Here is a 16,757-nt window from a genome sequence, read left to right on the forward strand (position 1 = left end):
GTGCGTAAATACAACTCCCGAACCTTTCACTTAAAAGTTCGTAGATCGCGTCTTTTCCGGTTTTTCCGACGTTTTCCTCAAATAAACGTTGGTGGCGACTCCGCGCGTATTCCTTTCGTGGAACACGCATCCCGCGAGTCACGCGTCGCCCTCCCGCAGAAGGGTAGGTTGCGACAGTTGGCGACTCCACTGGGGACTATTTTTAGAGAGTTAGGCCATTTAATCTTGTGCAAATTTTGCCATGACTTACTCCTTTGTTGGCTTCCCCTTATTATGTTCTTGTATATATAACTCTTTGATGCTTTTAGTGCATTTTTTTTTGTATGCATGAGGTAAATATTTATTCATTTGATGCACACAAACACTAACACTATTTGCACACACGGTGAGTTGAAAAAGGGCCCTATACCCGGGTTCGTGGGAACATAAGGAGTGGAGGTGAATCCGTGATCATGCTAGGTCTCCGACTTGCTTGATTACAGTGAACCCTCATCTAGAGTTTTTCTCTTTGAAAACATATTGTTGCTAGTAGTCCCTACTGCTGCAGTATGTTCTTCGAAGGGGATGATACCTCTAGAAACCATCAAGAGAGATATGACTACCTTGGGGGTTATCACTAAAAGCCTAGTTAGCTCTCTCCCTTATAGGTCCCTTAAATAGGGGCACGGAGCAAACACGCTGCGTGCCATTTTTCACACTGCCATGCATAAGTATCATATACCCTTTTGCATATATTTGTTTGTGAATATTGTCGTACTATGTACATCCCCGTGTTGTGCCTTTCGCATATGCATCATGCGTGGGTTTCGTCTTTGATCCCCTCACTTTAGCAAACCGACGGAGGGTCCGTTTCGCCTTCTTAAAAAACATACGTTGGGTGCCATGCTGCCCAAATGTTGTATCCAAGAAGGAAACAATTTCTCGGGCTCCCGTATTCGTAAATTGCATCTGTGTCATATGCATTTCTTCATGCATTCATCCATTCCACCCATGATAGATGTCGGAGTTTTGGTTCGCACTAGATTTTATTTCACTTTAGTAAAACATGGGATCAAGTCAAAAGCCTTCGCTTAAAAAGAGGTTCTATCAAGTCAAAATCAAGAGCTTAGAGGTCACCAGTTTACGAAAGTTGGGGTAATTAATGGGTCAACTTCAACGGCAAGCCTTCCGCAAAGCCTATGGTAAGATTTGGGACCTAGCTAGGGTAGAAGTCTCCATGGAACCGATTGCATCCCTTTCCCAGTATTATGACCAGCCCCTAAGGTGCTTCACATTTGAGGACTTCCAGCTAGTGCCGATTGTGAAAGAGTTTGAAGAAATCCTGGGATGCCCACTGGGAGGAAGGAAGCCATATCTTTTCTCTGGGTTCTATCCCTCCATGACAAGAGTTGCCAAGGTGGTGAAAATCTCAGCACAAGAGTTGGACTGTGTAAAGCAAAACAGGAATGGGGTAGTCGGAGTACCAAGGAAGTGTTTGGAGGAAAGGGCAAAGGCTTTGGCAAATCAAGGCGAATGGGCTTTCTTTTATTGACATCTTGGCGCTTTTGATCTTTGGAGTTGTCCTCTTTCCGAATATGGAAGGGTTAGTGGACCTAGCAGCGATTGATGCTTTCCTCGCCTTTCATCATGGCAAGGAAAGCCCGGTCGTCGCCATTTTGGCCATGTATGACACATTCGACCGGGGATGTGAAAAGAGCGGCGCAAGAATTGTTTGTTGTGCACCAACTCTTGGCTAGCATGGAGGGGCGTCTGTTAAATGGTTCCCTCGCTAGAAGGAAGGAAGAATCAGGATTCTATCTTCATGCGAAGGATGTCCCATGAGAGGAGTGCCATCAGACGAAAGCATCACGCCTTTCATCGCAAGAGGTTTCAGTGACCACAACGCGAGGGTACTCCAAGGAGTTCGCAAGGCATGGGATGCGGCATGAAGAAAGGACAGAGAGCTTAGGGGAAGCAGTAATGGGATCATCGGCGGCTATCATAAGTGGCTGAGAGTCCGAACACAAGGATTGGATTGGCTCCCAAATCTAAAGACTATGAGAGACGATGAGATTAAAGCTTCGGAAGAAAGTGATGAGGTACAAGCCCTAAAGGCAGAGCTTGAAAGAGCCTGGGTAGTCGAAGAGAAGTTCAAGTCCATAGCCATCAAAGTCTGAAAAGAGTATGATGAACTAAGGGATGTCAATATGGCCACCGATGAAGCCTTGGAATGAGAAACCAAGAAGGCCCGAAAGGAAGAACACGACCAAAGCAAAGTTTTGAGGGGCTTTATAGGGCAGCAATAGTGAGCTCAAGCTCCGAAGAGGTGAAAGGAATCATCACGGGTCAAAGGCATGATCTTGAAGGACGAGCTAAAGGTTTGCCTTAGGTCGAAAAGAAATTTGTCCCAACAGTTAAGCGAGACTGAAGGGAATATGTGGGCCATCATCGATAAGTGCAAAGAGAAGCTAAATCTAGCGGCGACTCACGAGCAAAGGCTAGAGGATGAGTACGCCAAGATATCAGCAGAAAGGGAAGCAAGGGAAAGGGTAATTGATTCATTGCACCAAGAGGCAACAATGTGGACGGACCGATTTGCTCTTACTTTGAACAGGAGTCAAGAACTTCCCCCATTGCTAGCCAAGGCCAAAGCAGTGGCGGACACCTACTCCGCCCCCGAGGAGATCCACGGACTTCTCAGCTATTGTCAGCATATGATAGACTTAATGGACCATATGATTAGAAACCGCTAGGAAGTTTGTATTGTCGCTCAGATCTTGACTAGTTATAACTTTTTGAAAAAAATGAGTTTATCCCACGTTTTTACTCCGAAAATCAGTGCGAATCAAGTCACTCCCACATTTTATCTCTAGCATGCATTGTATGTTGGTCTCGTCCTTTGTCACGGGAAGCCGGAAGGTCCATATCACCTTCTTAATTGTAAACATGGGGCACTGCGCCCCCAAATGCGCAAGTAAGAAGAGATAATTTTCCGGGCTCTCGTGTCCGTAAAATGCATTCATAACATGCATCGCATAAGCATCTCTTCATAACATCATAATGAACATATCGTTCCTGCATTTGTCCGTTATCATATTCCAGCCTCACATTTTGCATGAGTCATGGCATCATCATGCATATGCGTTCAACAAACTTTTTGATCTGCAAAATTGCATACCATTTGTTTTCATGTTTGCTCATCCTTGTATTTTCCTCTACAAAAACAAAAAAGGGGAAGCGTGAAACTTCACACTACATTCTTAGTTGCATGTGTTAGGCACCATGAGCCAACCATGTTGGGATCATAAACCCATTTCTAAAAAAAAAAAAAAAAACACACAACAACAAAACAAAATAATTGAACATGGTACCTAATGCATGGTTAACTAGGAAATGGTGTTTCTTCGGGCATCTCAATTTCATAATTACATTTTCCATGCATAGCTTAAAGTATGCCCGAGTCATTCATCCCTATGAGATGTTGTTGAAGTATTGGCGATCAGAATTGCCATTCCTTGGATTATAGGGTTGAACCAAGCTCATGCTTTTATAAAAAGGTTCATCAAGTCAAAATATGGAAGTAACCGTCTTGCAAAATTGGGGCAAAAGATGAATCGAGTCACATCACTGCTTCGTCTACTGCCAAACATATTTAGGATTGTTGATGTCCTTGTTACTTCCAGTTTCACCTTGACAAAGATGTCATGGACCATGTTGAAAATCTAAATTGATTCAACCCCATATCCTGCGTAAAAATTCGCAATCTTCAACTGTACATCATTCGCATACATCCATGCTTTTCGTTGGTTGCATTGCTCATTGCATTCTTTCCTTGAAAAATAAAATAAAATAAAATAAAATGAACTTAATCATTGTTATCAAAAAAAAAAAAAAAACATGCTTTACGGCGTCCTCACCGAACTTGTGCTAGAGCTAGAGTAATGGGTGAAGTAGAGGAGATACAAGAGAAGATGAAGGCCGACAAGGAGGCCATTAAAGAGAAAATGGCCACAATGATGGAGGCCATGATGAGCGTGAAGAAGATAATGGAAGCCAATGAGGTTGCAGTTGCTGCTACCAGCGTTGCTGCAATCAATTCATGGTTTTTCTAGGATGCAAAAGCTTAGATTCTAAGAGAGCATTCATCCATAGATCAACCTTTTTCTTTTTATTCCAGCTCTATTACTTGCCTTTCTGCACTTAGCTTATCTTTTTCTTAAATAGCAGCACACACACTTTTATTTTATACTTACAGTTTTGTTTTAGATAAGTGGGTGCAAGGGATAAATCAATCATGCACAAGGTAAGCTTTTTAGCTAAGTGGCTATCTTCAATCAAAACATGGCCTTCATCATCTTCAATTTCACGCATTCATTTCATACTCAGAGATTCATGCAAAAATCATTACTCAATGTTACTTGTTCTCTCACAATTAAAGATCACACTCTCACCGGGTTGCGGCTAATGAGTACCTTCACAATCAACCTGACAAACCAACTAACATTTTCAGTCATGATCCTAATTCCATGTTCTTTCTTTCTAATGACTGCATGCTCATTCAAGGCATATGATCTACGCATTTCAATTCACTTACATCATACAATTGATCAATTCAAACCAATCACAAACACTAAAATCCAAAATCAAGTATCAACCATTGGTTAATATAAATGCACTGTTCAATCAAGCTTTGTACAAGCTATCAACCAAAATAAAAACTATAAACTGAAATTTAAAAGCTGAAACACAAATCCAATTTTTTCTGCAAAATTGGCTTAGAGAGCAGGCTCGCTAAGCCCAATTCCACAAATTTTCAAAACAGATAAGGATTTGTGCTTAGCGTAGCAAGGCACACTTAGCACGACTACTCTACTGAACAACACTGGCTTAGCGAGCAGGCTCGCTAAGCCCAATTCCAACAAATAGAAAAACAGAGAGATAATTGTGCTTAGCATGACAGGGCACGCTTAGCGCACAACAAAACATAGAAATTTATAAGTGTTTGAGAACACATTACTCGCTAAACGCACTTAGCGAGTTCATAAGCAATTGAACTTTAAATCAGAGAAGATGAACGCGCTTAGCGGGATAGGGCCGCGCTTAGCGAGTTCATTTGGAAATCCAGATGTTCAACAGAAACGATGAACTGGCTTAGCACGCTCATCGTGATTTCCATAAAAAGCAGGGGCTTCTCACCCCTCCACTTAGGCCCCTATTAGGCCGTCTAACCCTAATCAAAACAAGCACATTGTATCCACAATAAAACCCTAATGCTAGTCTAATGAACAACTAACCTAACAGAACTAAGTATTAACAGAAAGTCAACCTAACACTACTAAGTTAACTAGCCTAAAGTTTGAAATTTGGAAATAAAATGAACAAAGTTAAGAAGCTTACTTGTGCTTTTGAATATGAGTGCAAAGAGGGAGCAAAAATGCAAGCAATGCAGGGAGATTGAAGTACTGTCCAGAGGGTGAATGCAATGAATGGGAGAAAATGCTCAGAGGAAGTAAAATGGTAACTGCCTAAGGCAGTTGCCTTATTTGCTGGCAGTTTCGAATGACTCGCTTAGCGCATGGACTCGCTAAGCGAGTCAACATAATGTTTGAGTTTTAAAGCTCATGCGCTTAGCAAATCTTCTCACTAAGCCCAATACAAAATTATGAAATTCCAGAGAAGTTTTTGAGCCTAGCGTGAAGGTACGCGTTGGGCGAGTTCTGCAACTCTGATTGGTCCTGCAACTCTTGCTTTGCAGGCCAAGGCCGCGCTTAGTGAATAAAATGCTCCTTGAATACAGTAGTGGCCCACGCTTAGCGCGTCTGTCTCGCTTAGCTCTACTCCCAAAAGAGAAGGAATTGGGCTTAGCGAGAGCACTCGCTTATTCTAATTCTCGAAATTTATCAGACAAAGGAAAGTAGCGCTTAGCGTGTCCGCACGCTTAGCGAGACCAGACTTATGCGCTTAGTGAGATGACTCGCTTAATCCAATTCCAAAAATTAAATGGACAGAGAGTTTATTGGGCTTAGTGCACAGGTCACACGCTTAGTGGGACCATACAGCCAATGATCAGGGGTCAATGCGCTTAGTGCGAACAACTGCTTGCTTAGCGCGTGAAGAAGACGGGGCTTAGCGTGAGGAGTGCGCTTAGCGAGTGGACAACAAAATTTTTTTCAAGTTATTTTTCTGTCCACAACTTCAAAAATGCTTTTTAACCCCTTTTCCAATGCTAAACATGCTGAATTCAAACAATCGCAAGCAATCAAACTTAACTAAATGCAAGAAAAATAGAATTAAAAAGGGTTGGGTTGCCTCCCAGTAAGCGCTCTTTTAACATCATTAGCTTGATGCAAAAGTATTTTTCATCCCGGATCAATCTTGGTTTTCTCCTTCAGAACCTTCTCTTCGCTCTCCTTCTCCTCTAGACAAACATTTTGGTCCAGCAATGTCCTTTCTTCATCAAATAGCTCAAAGCTAATCTTTTGGTCTTCAATACCCATTTCTAGCTTCTTCTTTCCCATATCTACTACACAGCTTGTAGTAGCCATAAATGGACGTCCCAAAATTAAGGGAATATATGTATCTTCCTCTATGTCCATTACCACAAAGTCAGCAGGAAAGATAAGGTGTTTGACCCAAACCAAAACATCTTCTATCACTCCATAGTGTTTGGTTATGGAGCGATCTGCTAACTGTAAAGTCATCCTAGTCGGCATTATCTCCAACTCTCCAAGCCTTCGACACATGGAAAGTGGCATCAAATTAATACTGGCTCCCAAATCAATAAGAACCTTGCAAACAAAAACTTCACCAATTGCACACGGAATAGTCACACTCCCAGGATCTTTGTGCTTAGGTGGAAGAATCCTCTGAATTACAGCATTGCAGTTTCCTTCCACAATGATGTTTTCACTGTGAATCTACTTATTCTTCCGTGTGAGCATATCTTTTAAAAAATTAGAGTACAACGACATTTGTTGAAAAGCTTCTCCAAAGGGCATAGTAATCTCCAATTTCTTGAAGATATCAAGGAAACGAGCCAGATGTTGTTCCTTGTCTTTCTTTGTTGGTACCAATGGATATGGCACCTCCTCCCTTTTGCTTGGACTTGCCTCCTTCCTCTTTTCTCTAGCCAACTCACTCTTGGTCTTTTTCTTCTCTTCTTTTCTCTCATTCTCTTTTTCATTTTCATTTTTTTTTTCATTTTTTCATTTTCTTTTTCTTTCTCTTTTTCTTTTTCTTTTTCTTTCTTTTCCTTCTCACTTATTTCTTTTTCACTCACAATTATTGGTATCTGCTTCTGCTGATCATCTTCTGCTTCCACTTCTTCCTCAGTCTCACTCAAAGGTTCTACCACTGGGTCAATTTCTGGTTCAATCATCAGCTATTGTTTTTCTTCACCTATCCTCTTCTCACCTTCATCCATGCTCACCATTTTGCTGCTAGTCATAACAGCCTTGCACTCCTCCTTAGGATTCTTCTCTATGTTGGCTCCAAAGTAGCTTGACGGTCGGTCTGCCAGTTGTTTTGCCAATTGTCCCACCTGGACTTCTTGATTCTTGATGGCTGACTCTGTGCTCTTTTGATCGGATATAGATACTTGCATGAACTAAGCAAGAGTCTCTTTCAACTTCATCGTTCTGTCATAGAGACTAGGCCCTTGTTGTTGTGGCCTATTAGTTGTTGCTAATTATATTGTTGGCCATGTTGAAATCCAGAATACCCACCTGCATTAAAGTTTGGTCTTGGCTGGTTCCCCGTATAGTTCACTTCAGGTGTTGTATCTTCTGTGGGAATGCAGCAGCCAGAATCATGTGCTCCACCACATATAACACAACCTGCAACCTGCAAAACAGAAGAGGGTGAAGGTTGTCTAGAATGTAATTGGGTTGGCAACTTACTCAATGTTTTTGTTAATGCTTCAAGTTGCTTGGATAACAACTTGTTATGTGCCAACAATTCATCCTGTGATGTGAGCTCTTGCAAGCTTCTTTTGGTTGGGATGTGTTCTCTATCACGCAAGATTGCATGGTCACTAGCAGCCATATTCCCAATCAATTCCATGTCTTTTTCAGGGGTCTTCAATTTTATTTCCCCCCCTACAAAAGCATCTAAAAGTTGCTTGGATTGTGGCCTTAACCCATCAATGAAAATATTGAGCTGGATTGGTTCTGAAAATCCATGAGTAGACATCTTTCTTAGTAACCCACGAAATCTTTCCAAAGCCTCACTCAAGGACTCGTCTGGAAATTGATGAAAGGATGAGATGGTAGCTTTTCCTTCAGCAATCTTGGACTTTGGGGAGTATTTCTTCAAGAATTTTTCCACCACTTCATCTCAAGTCTTAAGATTGTTACCTTTAAATGAATGGAGCCATCTTTTTGCCTCTCCAGACAAGGAAAATGAAAACAAGCTCAACCTAATAGCATCCTTAGGCACACCAGCCAGTCTGACAGTGTTGCAAATCTCAATATAAGTGGCTAGATGTGCAAACGAGTCTTCATTGGGCAGACCATGAAACAAATTGTTCTGAATCAACTAAATTAATGAATGTGGATAGGTTATATTTTGTGCTTGAACCTTCGGCCGCACAATGCTAGTAAAGAATTGTGGCACAAATGTACTTGAGTAATCTTCCAGGGTCACTCGTCGAGGTTGCTCTTCAGCCATGACTTCGGCTTCAAATTTTGCTGTTTGAGATTCCCTGTAGGTGAATTAGAAGATGATGACTCAGAAAAGTGAGCCTCTTCAAGGATTGATGCTACTGTTCTATAGTACAAAAGCTTTCTTTTCCTCTCTGCGTTGTTTCTTCTGAAGGTTGCTTCAAGTTCTAAATCCAATGGAACCAATTCACCCGCAGAAGATCTACGCATGCAAACACTAACAGGAACAACAGTTAACCAATTCGAGAAGAAAATAAATTCTGAACTAAACTAATATTAACAAAAACAAAAATTAATATATCAAAGAATAATGAATTAATGCCTTCAAACTGAACTAAACTTCCAGATGGAAAAAGTTCCCCAGCAACGGCGCCAAAATACTTGTTCCCACTCTGGGATACTACTTGCTTGTGTGGATGCAAAATCTACCGGCAAGTGCACCGAGTCATCAAGTAAATAATTAAAACGGTGTGAACCGAGTATTGAACTCAGGGAACTTGTTCATTTGGTAAAGGTTTGTTCAATAAGCAGGCATTTGCAATAAACATGAGCAAGTAAGTGTGTAAATAGATATCTAAAGGCGTTGGGTCCTCTTATTGAGCAAATTGATGCAATTAAGGATGTTTCTCTAATTAAAGATGTTTCTATGTTCTATGCTGAAGGCTCAAGTACTAAACACCGATGTCTCGTGAGTTTAGCCTAATTCTAATTAAACTTCATTCGCAGATGTCTCTTGTTGAACTTAGCTTAATTGAACAGTTTTATGATCACAGCATAATAAAAACTAAATTACCGCTCTCCGTGTCCAGACATACGGTAACTGATGTGCCATCATTTTCTTCTATTTTCTAAACCCTTTTTGCACCATTTTAATTACTGATTGGTCTTAATTGTCAATTAATCAGGCAGTTTTATTATTTAGGCTCATTTAGCTAATTTGATGTTTTTAATCTAATTTCAGGAATTAATGAAACATTGGGCTTAATCCGGATTTTGGTTATGGACTTTAAGAGGGCAAATAAAGCAACGCTTACCTTAGTTAATTTCTAATTAGGAAATTTCGCAATTTTATTTTATGTTGTTCAGTGTTTATTTCGTTTTGGGCCAGAGTATTGTAATAGGGCCCAGTGACTTTGAGATTCGACTCTTTTTAAATAGCTGCCTTGGGATTTGTGCAGGGCATTCTGTTATGCTATTTTCATTATTCAGAGCTTTGGTTTTAGGTTTTCACGTTTTTCTGTTCCCTTGTTACAATTTTCGTTCTTAATGCAATTTTCCGTTTTCTGCTTCTAATTACGAGTTCATTCGTGCTTCTTCTTCTACTTTCATATACGTTTCTGTTCATTTACGTTTCTGTTCATTTATGTTTCTGTTTCATGTTTCATTTGCGTTTTCTGTTTGAATCCATGGAAGGCTAGATTTTCTGGTGTTGTTTCCTTTTGAGGACGAAGCCCAACTCTCTTTGAGGTTTCGCTTGTAATGTGGTTTCCTGGCAGTTTCCCTTCACCAGTTATCCCAATTTCGTGAATATTAATCAGTGCACGCTTCATGTTCGATTAATTGCCTCTGAGCCTAACTTGCGTTCATGCTTAATGGACGAAGGGCTAACTAGTGTACGTGGTGCCTAATCACGTATTGAAAACCCTAAGTTGATTTTCGCTTAGTAAATTGAAATAGGGTTGGATTAAGTGGTTGACTGTTAGGGACGAATTCTCCATAACCCAGGATAAGAGAATGGCTTCTGAATCAGAGGAAACAACCCATTTTTAATATTAGTAGTTTCGTATTCCAGTTTACTTGTTCTGCTTTTTAATTACCAAACAACCAAACCCCCCCCCCCAATCGTTACTGTTACTGCAAGTATATTATGAGCATTTGGTTTGTCACTGCTCGTTGGGAAACGACCTAGGATCACTTCCTAGTTACTGCATTTTCATGTTTATTTGATTCGGGTACGGCCTCGATCAAATTTGGCGCCGTTGCCGGGGAGCAGTGTCCAAAGGTTCATAATAGCTAGCTAGTGTTGTGTGTTTAATCCTTTCGTGTTTTATGTTTAAATTGTTAGTATTGTGTTAGTAAGTGTGTTAGTGTTGTTTAGTGTCCTGGTATTTTGTTTAATGTGTGTTCTGTTTCAGTTTTCCCATTAAGCGTTTCCCCTGTTTCAGTCTTGGGTGTTTCGCTGTCAAGATTGTGCTTGCGGCAAAAACAGAGTAGTAGTAGAAATCAATTAGAGACGGATTTTAGCGACTACCCATGCTGAATTATTTGAGATTTTTTGTTTTAGTAGCTAGGGTTGTTATTTTTGGCTGAATATTTTTGTGGTAACTTCTTTTAATCCATATTTTGTGAGAAAAATAGCTAGAGCCTTTAGTTTGGTCAGATTTGAAAGTTCCAAAAAACTAGCAAATTTTGTGTTTGTCAAAACTTCGAACGGCCATAACTTTTGCTCCGGTTATCAGAATCGCAATTATTATATATGCATTTGGGGTAGAAAAAAATTTCCTACGCCATGGCAGCCGGCCTATGGCCGGCTGAGGTCTCCATCATCCAAAAAAGGTGATTCTGTCAAAAAAATTTTATTTTTCAAGTTTTATTCACTTATTTTTCTTAACCTACCAATTTTAGCTTTCATAGTTAGACTTTGAATTTTTGTCTGAAATTTTTTGTGCTATCTTCTCATCATTTTATAAGGTTTCTCACAAAATTTCAAGTCATTTGGATATCATTTGAGGGTAGCTGTAGTTCAAACCTACACCTTTATTTACATGACAAGGCAACTAGTTGTGTGCATGCTGAATGTAGTGTATGACTAGAGGCAATCCATCTGACTTACAACCCTTTGATCCTGAGATAGATAGGACATTTCATAGATTAGTTAGGCATCATTTTATACCTTTTGATCATTCTGAGCATTCCATAACTGGTGAATCTGTGCATTCTGTTATTGGTGATTTTGAACATCCTGATCTTGAGCATTATAATTTTGAGCATTCTGATTCTGAGCATTCTGATTTTGCACATTCTGAGAACAATGCACAACCTCCACCTCGTGAGAGGACTCTAAGGGAAATGGCTGCACCTGATTTCACCTATGAAAGCTTGTGCATCCAATACCCTGATGAGGATGTCCCATATGTTCTTAAAACTGGACTGATTCATTTGCTTCCAAAGTTTCATGGCCTTGCAGGTGAAGACCCGCACAAACATTTGAAAGAATTTCACATTGTCTGCTCCACCATGAAACCCCCAGATGTCCAAGAGGATCACATATTTTTGAAGGCTTTTCCTCATTCATTAGAGGGAGTGGCAAAGGACTGGCTGTATTACCTTGCTCCAAGGTCCATCACGAGCTGGGATGACCTTAAGAGAGTATTCTTAGAAAAAATTTTCCCTGCTTCCAGGACCACAGCCATCAGGAAGGATATCTCAGGTATTAGACAACTCAGTGGAGAGAGCCTGTATGAGTACTGGGAGAGATTTAAGAAACTATGTGTCAGTTGCCCCCACCATCAGATTTCAGAACAGCTTCTTCTCCAATATTTTTATGAAGGACTCAGTAATATGGAGAGAAGTATGATAGATGCTGCCAGTGGTGGAGCCCTTGGAGACATGACTCCTGCTGAAGCCATAAATTTAATTGAGAAGATGGCCTCCAACTCCCAGCAGTTTAGCGCCAAAAATGATGCCATAGTCATTAGAGGAGTGCATGAGGTAGCTACAAACCCATCTGCATCATCTGAAACTAAGAAGCTTGAAGGAAAACTGGATGCATTGGTCAACTTGGTAACCCAGCTGGCCTTGAATCAGAAATCTGTACCTGTCGCAAGGGTTTGTGGTTTGTGCTCCTCTGCTGACCACCATACAGACCTTTGCCCTTCAATGCAGCAACCTGGAGCAATTGAGCAGCCTGAAGCTTATGCTCCAAATATTTACAATAGACCTCCTCAACCTCAGCAGCAAAATCAACCACAACAAAGCAATTATGACCTCTCCAGCAACAGATACAACCCTGGATGGAGGAATCACCCTAACCTCAGATGGTCCAGCCCTCAGCAACAACAACAGCAGCCTGCTCCTTCCTTCCAAAATGCTATTGGCCCAAGCAGACCATACATTCCTCCACCAATCCAACAACAGCAACAACCCCAGAAACAGCCAACAGTTGAGGCCCCTCCACAACCTTCCCTCGAAGAACTTGTGAGGCAAATGACTATGCAGAACATGCAGTTTCAGCAAGAGACCAGAGCCTCCATTCAGAGCTTAACCAATCAGATGGGACAATTGGCTACCCAATTGAATCAACAACAGTCCCAGAATTCTGACAAGCTGCCTTCTCAAGCTGTCTAAAATCCCAAAAATGTCAGTGCCATTTCATTGAGGTCGGGAAAGCAGTGTCAAGGACCTCAACCCGTAGCACCTTCCTCATCTGCAAATGAACCTGCCAAACTTCACTCTACTCCAGAAAAAGGTGATGACAAAAATTTACCTAACAATTTCTGTGCAGGTGAATCTTCTTCCACAGGTAATTCTGATTTGCAGAAGCAGCACATTCCCCCTCTTCCATTCCCTCCAAGAGCAGTTTCCAACAAAAAAATGGAAGAGGCAGAGAAAGAGATCTTGGAAACGTTCAGAAAAGTAGAGGTAAACATACCTCTGTTGGATGCAATAAAGCAAATTCCAAGATATGCCAAATTCTTGAAGGAGCTGTGCACTAATAAGCGAAAGCTTAAAGGAAGTGAACGAATTAGCATGGGCAGAAATGTCTCCGCATTGATTGGTAAATCTGTTCCTCAAATTCCTGAAAAATGCAAAGATCCAGGTACATTCAGCATACCTTGTATTATAGGGAATAGTAAGTTTGACAATGCCATGCTAGATTTAGGAGCCTCTGTTAGTGTTATGCCTCTGTCGATTTTTAATTCTCTATCTCTAGGTCCCTTGCAGTCAACTGATGTGGTAATTCATTTAGCTAATAGAAGTGTTGCCTATCCTGTTGGTTTCATAGAAGATGTCTTAGTTAGAGTTGGTGAACTGATTTTCCCTATTGATTTTTATATCTTGAATATGGAAGATGGATTTTCTCAAGGATCAGTTCCCATCATTCTAGGCAGACCGTTTATGAAAACTGCTAGAACTAAGATAGATGTATATGCAGGCACACTATCCATGGAATTTGGTGATATAACTGTTCATTTTAATATTCTGGATGCTATGAAATACCCATCTGAAGATCTTTCTGTATTTCGTGCTGAAATAATTGACCATGTTGTTGATGAATACATGACTGATCTTTATTCTAATCTGCATGCTTCTCACTCTTCATGCATTGAGTCTGAAATTGTACTTGATCATATGTCTGAATTTGATGCTGAGAGTGATATTGATTGCATGTCTGGTGGTGGTGTTTTACCTCTCGAGATTGATTTTATAGAGTCAGATAGGACTAACCATGTTTCAGGAAGTACACATACCTCTGACTTTCTTTATGTGGTAAAGGCTGAGAAACCATCTCCTTCTACCACTGTCCAGCCGACCACACCAGAATTGAAGCCTCTGCCATCAAATTTAAAATACGCTTACTTGGATGATAGCAAGAGTTTTCCAGTGATTATATCTGCCTCCCTTGCTGATGAGCAAGAGGAGAAGTTGTTGTCAGTTCTCAAGAAGCATAAGAAGGCTATAGGCTGGACCCTAGCGGACATTCCTGGTATTAGCCCATCCACATGTATGCATCGAATAAATTTAGAGGATGGAGCTAAACCAGTAAGACAACCACAGAGAAGACTCAACCCGGTGATTCTTGATGTAGTGAAGAAGGAGATAACTAAGCTTTTGCAAGCTGGAATCATTTATCCTATCTCCGACAGCCAATGGGTGAGTCCCGTCCAGGTAGTCCCGAAAAAGACTGGCCTCACAGTGATCAGAAATGAGAAGGAGGAGCTGATTCCTACTCGGGTGCAGAACAGTTGGAGAGTCTGCATTGACTATAGGAGGCTGAACCAGGTTACCAAAAAGGACCATTTTCCCCTACCATTCATTGACCAGATGCTTGAACGCCTGGCAGGTAAATCCCACTACTGTTTCGTTGATGGTTTTTCTGGTTATATGCAAATTACTATTGCTCCTGAGGATCAGGAAAAGACCACATTCACCTACCCCTTTGGCACTTTTGCCTACAGGAGGATGCCTTTCGGCTTGTGCAATGCCCCTGGTACCTTCCAGCAGTGCATGATTAGTATTTTCAATGATTTTTTAGAAAACTGCATAGAGGTGTTTATGGATGATTTCACTGTATATGAATCCTCTTTTGATGGTTGTTTGAATAGTTTGGAAAAAGTTTTGAATAGATGCATTGAAACTAACCTTGTTCTAAATTTTGAAAAATCTCATTTTATGGTTGAGCAAGGTATAGTTTTAGGCCACATTATTTCCAATAAGGGTATTGAAGTAGATCCTGCAAAAATTTCTGTTATTTCACAATTGCCTTACCCCTCTTGTGTGCGAGAGGTGCGATCTTTTCTTGGTCATGCAGGATTCTACAGGCGCTTTATCAGGGATTTTAGCAAAGTAGCCCTTCCACTGTCCAACTTGTTGCAAAAGGAGGTGGAGTTTGACTTTAATGACAGATGCAAAGAGGCTTTTGATTGCCTCAAAAGAGCGTTGACTACCACCCCCATCATCCAGGCACCCGATTGGACAGCCCCTTTTAAGCTTATGTGTGATGCATCAAATTATGCATTGGGGGCTGTCCTTGCTCAGAAAATTGATAAATTGCCCAGGGTGATATATTATGCTTCTAGGACTTTAGATGCTGCCCAAGCAAATTATACTACTACTGAGAAAGAGTTTCTAGCCATAGTTTTTGCCCTTGAAAAATTTCGATCTTATTTGCTTGGTACTCGCATTATTGTTTATACTGACCCTGCAACCCTAAAGTACTTGTTGAAGAAGGCTGATTCTAAGCCTAGGTTGATCCGATGGATGCTCTGGCTCCAAGAGTTTGACTTGGAGATCCGTGATAGGAGCGGAGCACAAAATCTAGTTGCTGATCATTTGAGTCGGATCGAACGTGTCTCTGATGCAGATTCACCTATTCGGGATGATTTCCCGGATGATCATTTGTATATATTGTATAGTATTTCTGACTCTCTTTCTACTCCCTGGTTTGCTAACATTGTCAATTATTTAGTTGCCTCTGTTTTTCCTCCCTTAGCATCTAAGGCCCAAAAAGATAAAATTAAAAGTGATGTTAAGCATTTTATTTGGGATGACCCCTACTTGTGGAAATTGTGCAGTGATCAGGTCATTAGACGGTGCATTCTAGATCATGAGACTGACTCAGTCCTGCAGTTCTGTCATTCTTCCGCACTGGGAGGTCATCTGGGTGTTCAAAGGACAGCTCGCAAAGTGCTTGATTGTGGTTTTTATTAGCCCACCATCTTTAAAGATGCGTGGAAGATCTGCAGCACTTGTGAGTTGTGTCAGAGAGCAGGAAATACACTTACATGGCAACAACAAATGCCTCAGCAACCTATGCTATTCTATGAGGTGTTTGATGTCTGGGGTATAGATTTCATGGGTCCTTTTCTTGTCTCTTTTGGTTATGTTTACATTCTCCTTGCAGTTGACTATGTTTCAAAATGGGTGGAAGCCAAGCCCACTAGAACTAATGATGCTAAAGTTGTCGCAGACTTTGTCAGGTCTAATCTGTTTTGCAGGTTTGGAGTACCTAAAGCAATTGTTAGTGATCAAGGAACCCATTTTTGCAACATGACAATGCATGCCCTGCTTAAAAAGTACGGGGTGGTACACAGGGTATCCACACCATACCACCCCCAGACCAATGGACAGGCAGCAATTTCTAATCGAGAAATCAAGCGAATTTTAGAGAAGATTGTGCAGCCAAGCAGGAAAGATTGGAGTACCAGGCTTGATGATGCTCTCTAGGCACATCGGACTGCCTACAAAGCACCCATAGGAATGTCTCCTTATCGGGTTGTCTTTGGAAAGGCATGTCATCTTCCAGTGGAAATTAAGCACAAAGCTTACTGGGCAGTGAAGACTTGCAACTTCTCTATGGATCAAGCTGGTGAGGAAAGAAAGTTGCAACTGAGTGAG

At 41.0% G+C, this 16,757-nt stretch overlaps 1 non-coding gene across 1 annotated transcript; it reads right to left on the minus strand.

The window, feature by feature from the left end:
* Positions 1 to 12,047: 12,047 nt before the first annotated feature.
* LOC113002075 (small nucleolar RNA R71) lies at positions 12,048 to 12,154 on the minus strand. Its single transcript, XR_003267603.1, has one exon. It is a non-coding gene; the product is annotated as a small nucleolar RNA R71 (small nucleolar RNA).
* Positions 12,155 to 16,757: the final 4,603 nt, after the last annotated feature.

Source organism: Glycine max, chromosome 6 (genome assembly GCF_000004515.6).
Source record: "Glycine max cultivar Williams 82 chromosome 6, Glycine_max_v4.0, whole genome shotgun sequence".
NCBI lineage: Eukaryota > Viridiplantae > Streptophyta > Magnoliopsida > Fabales > Fabaceae > Glycine > Glycine max.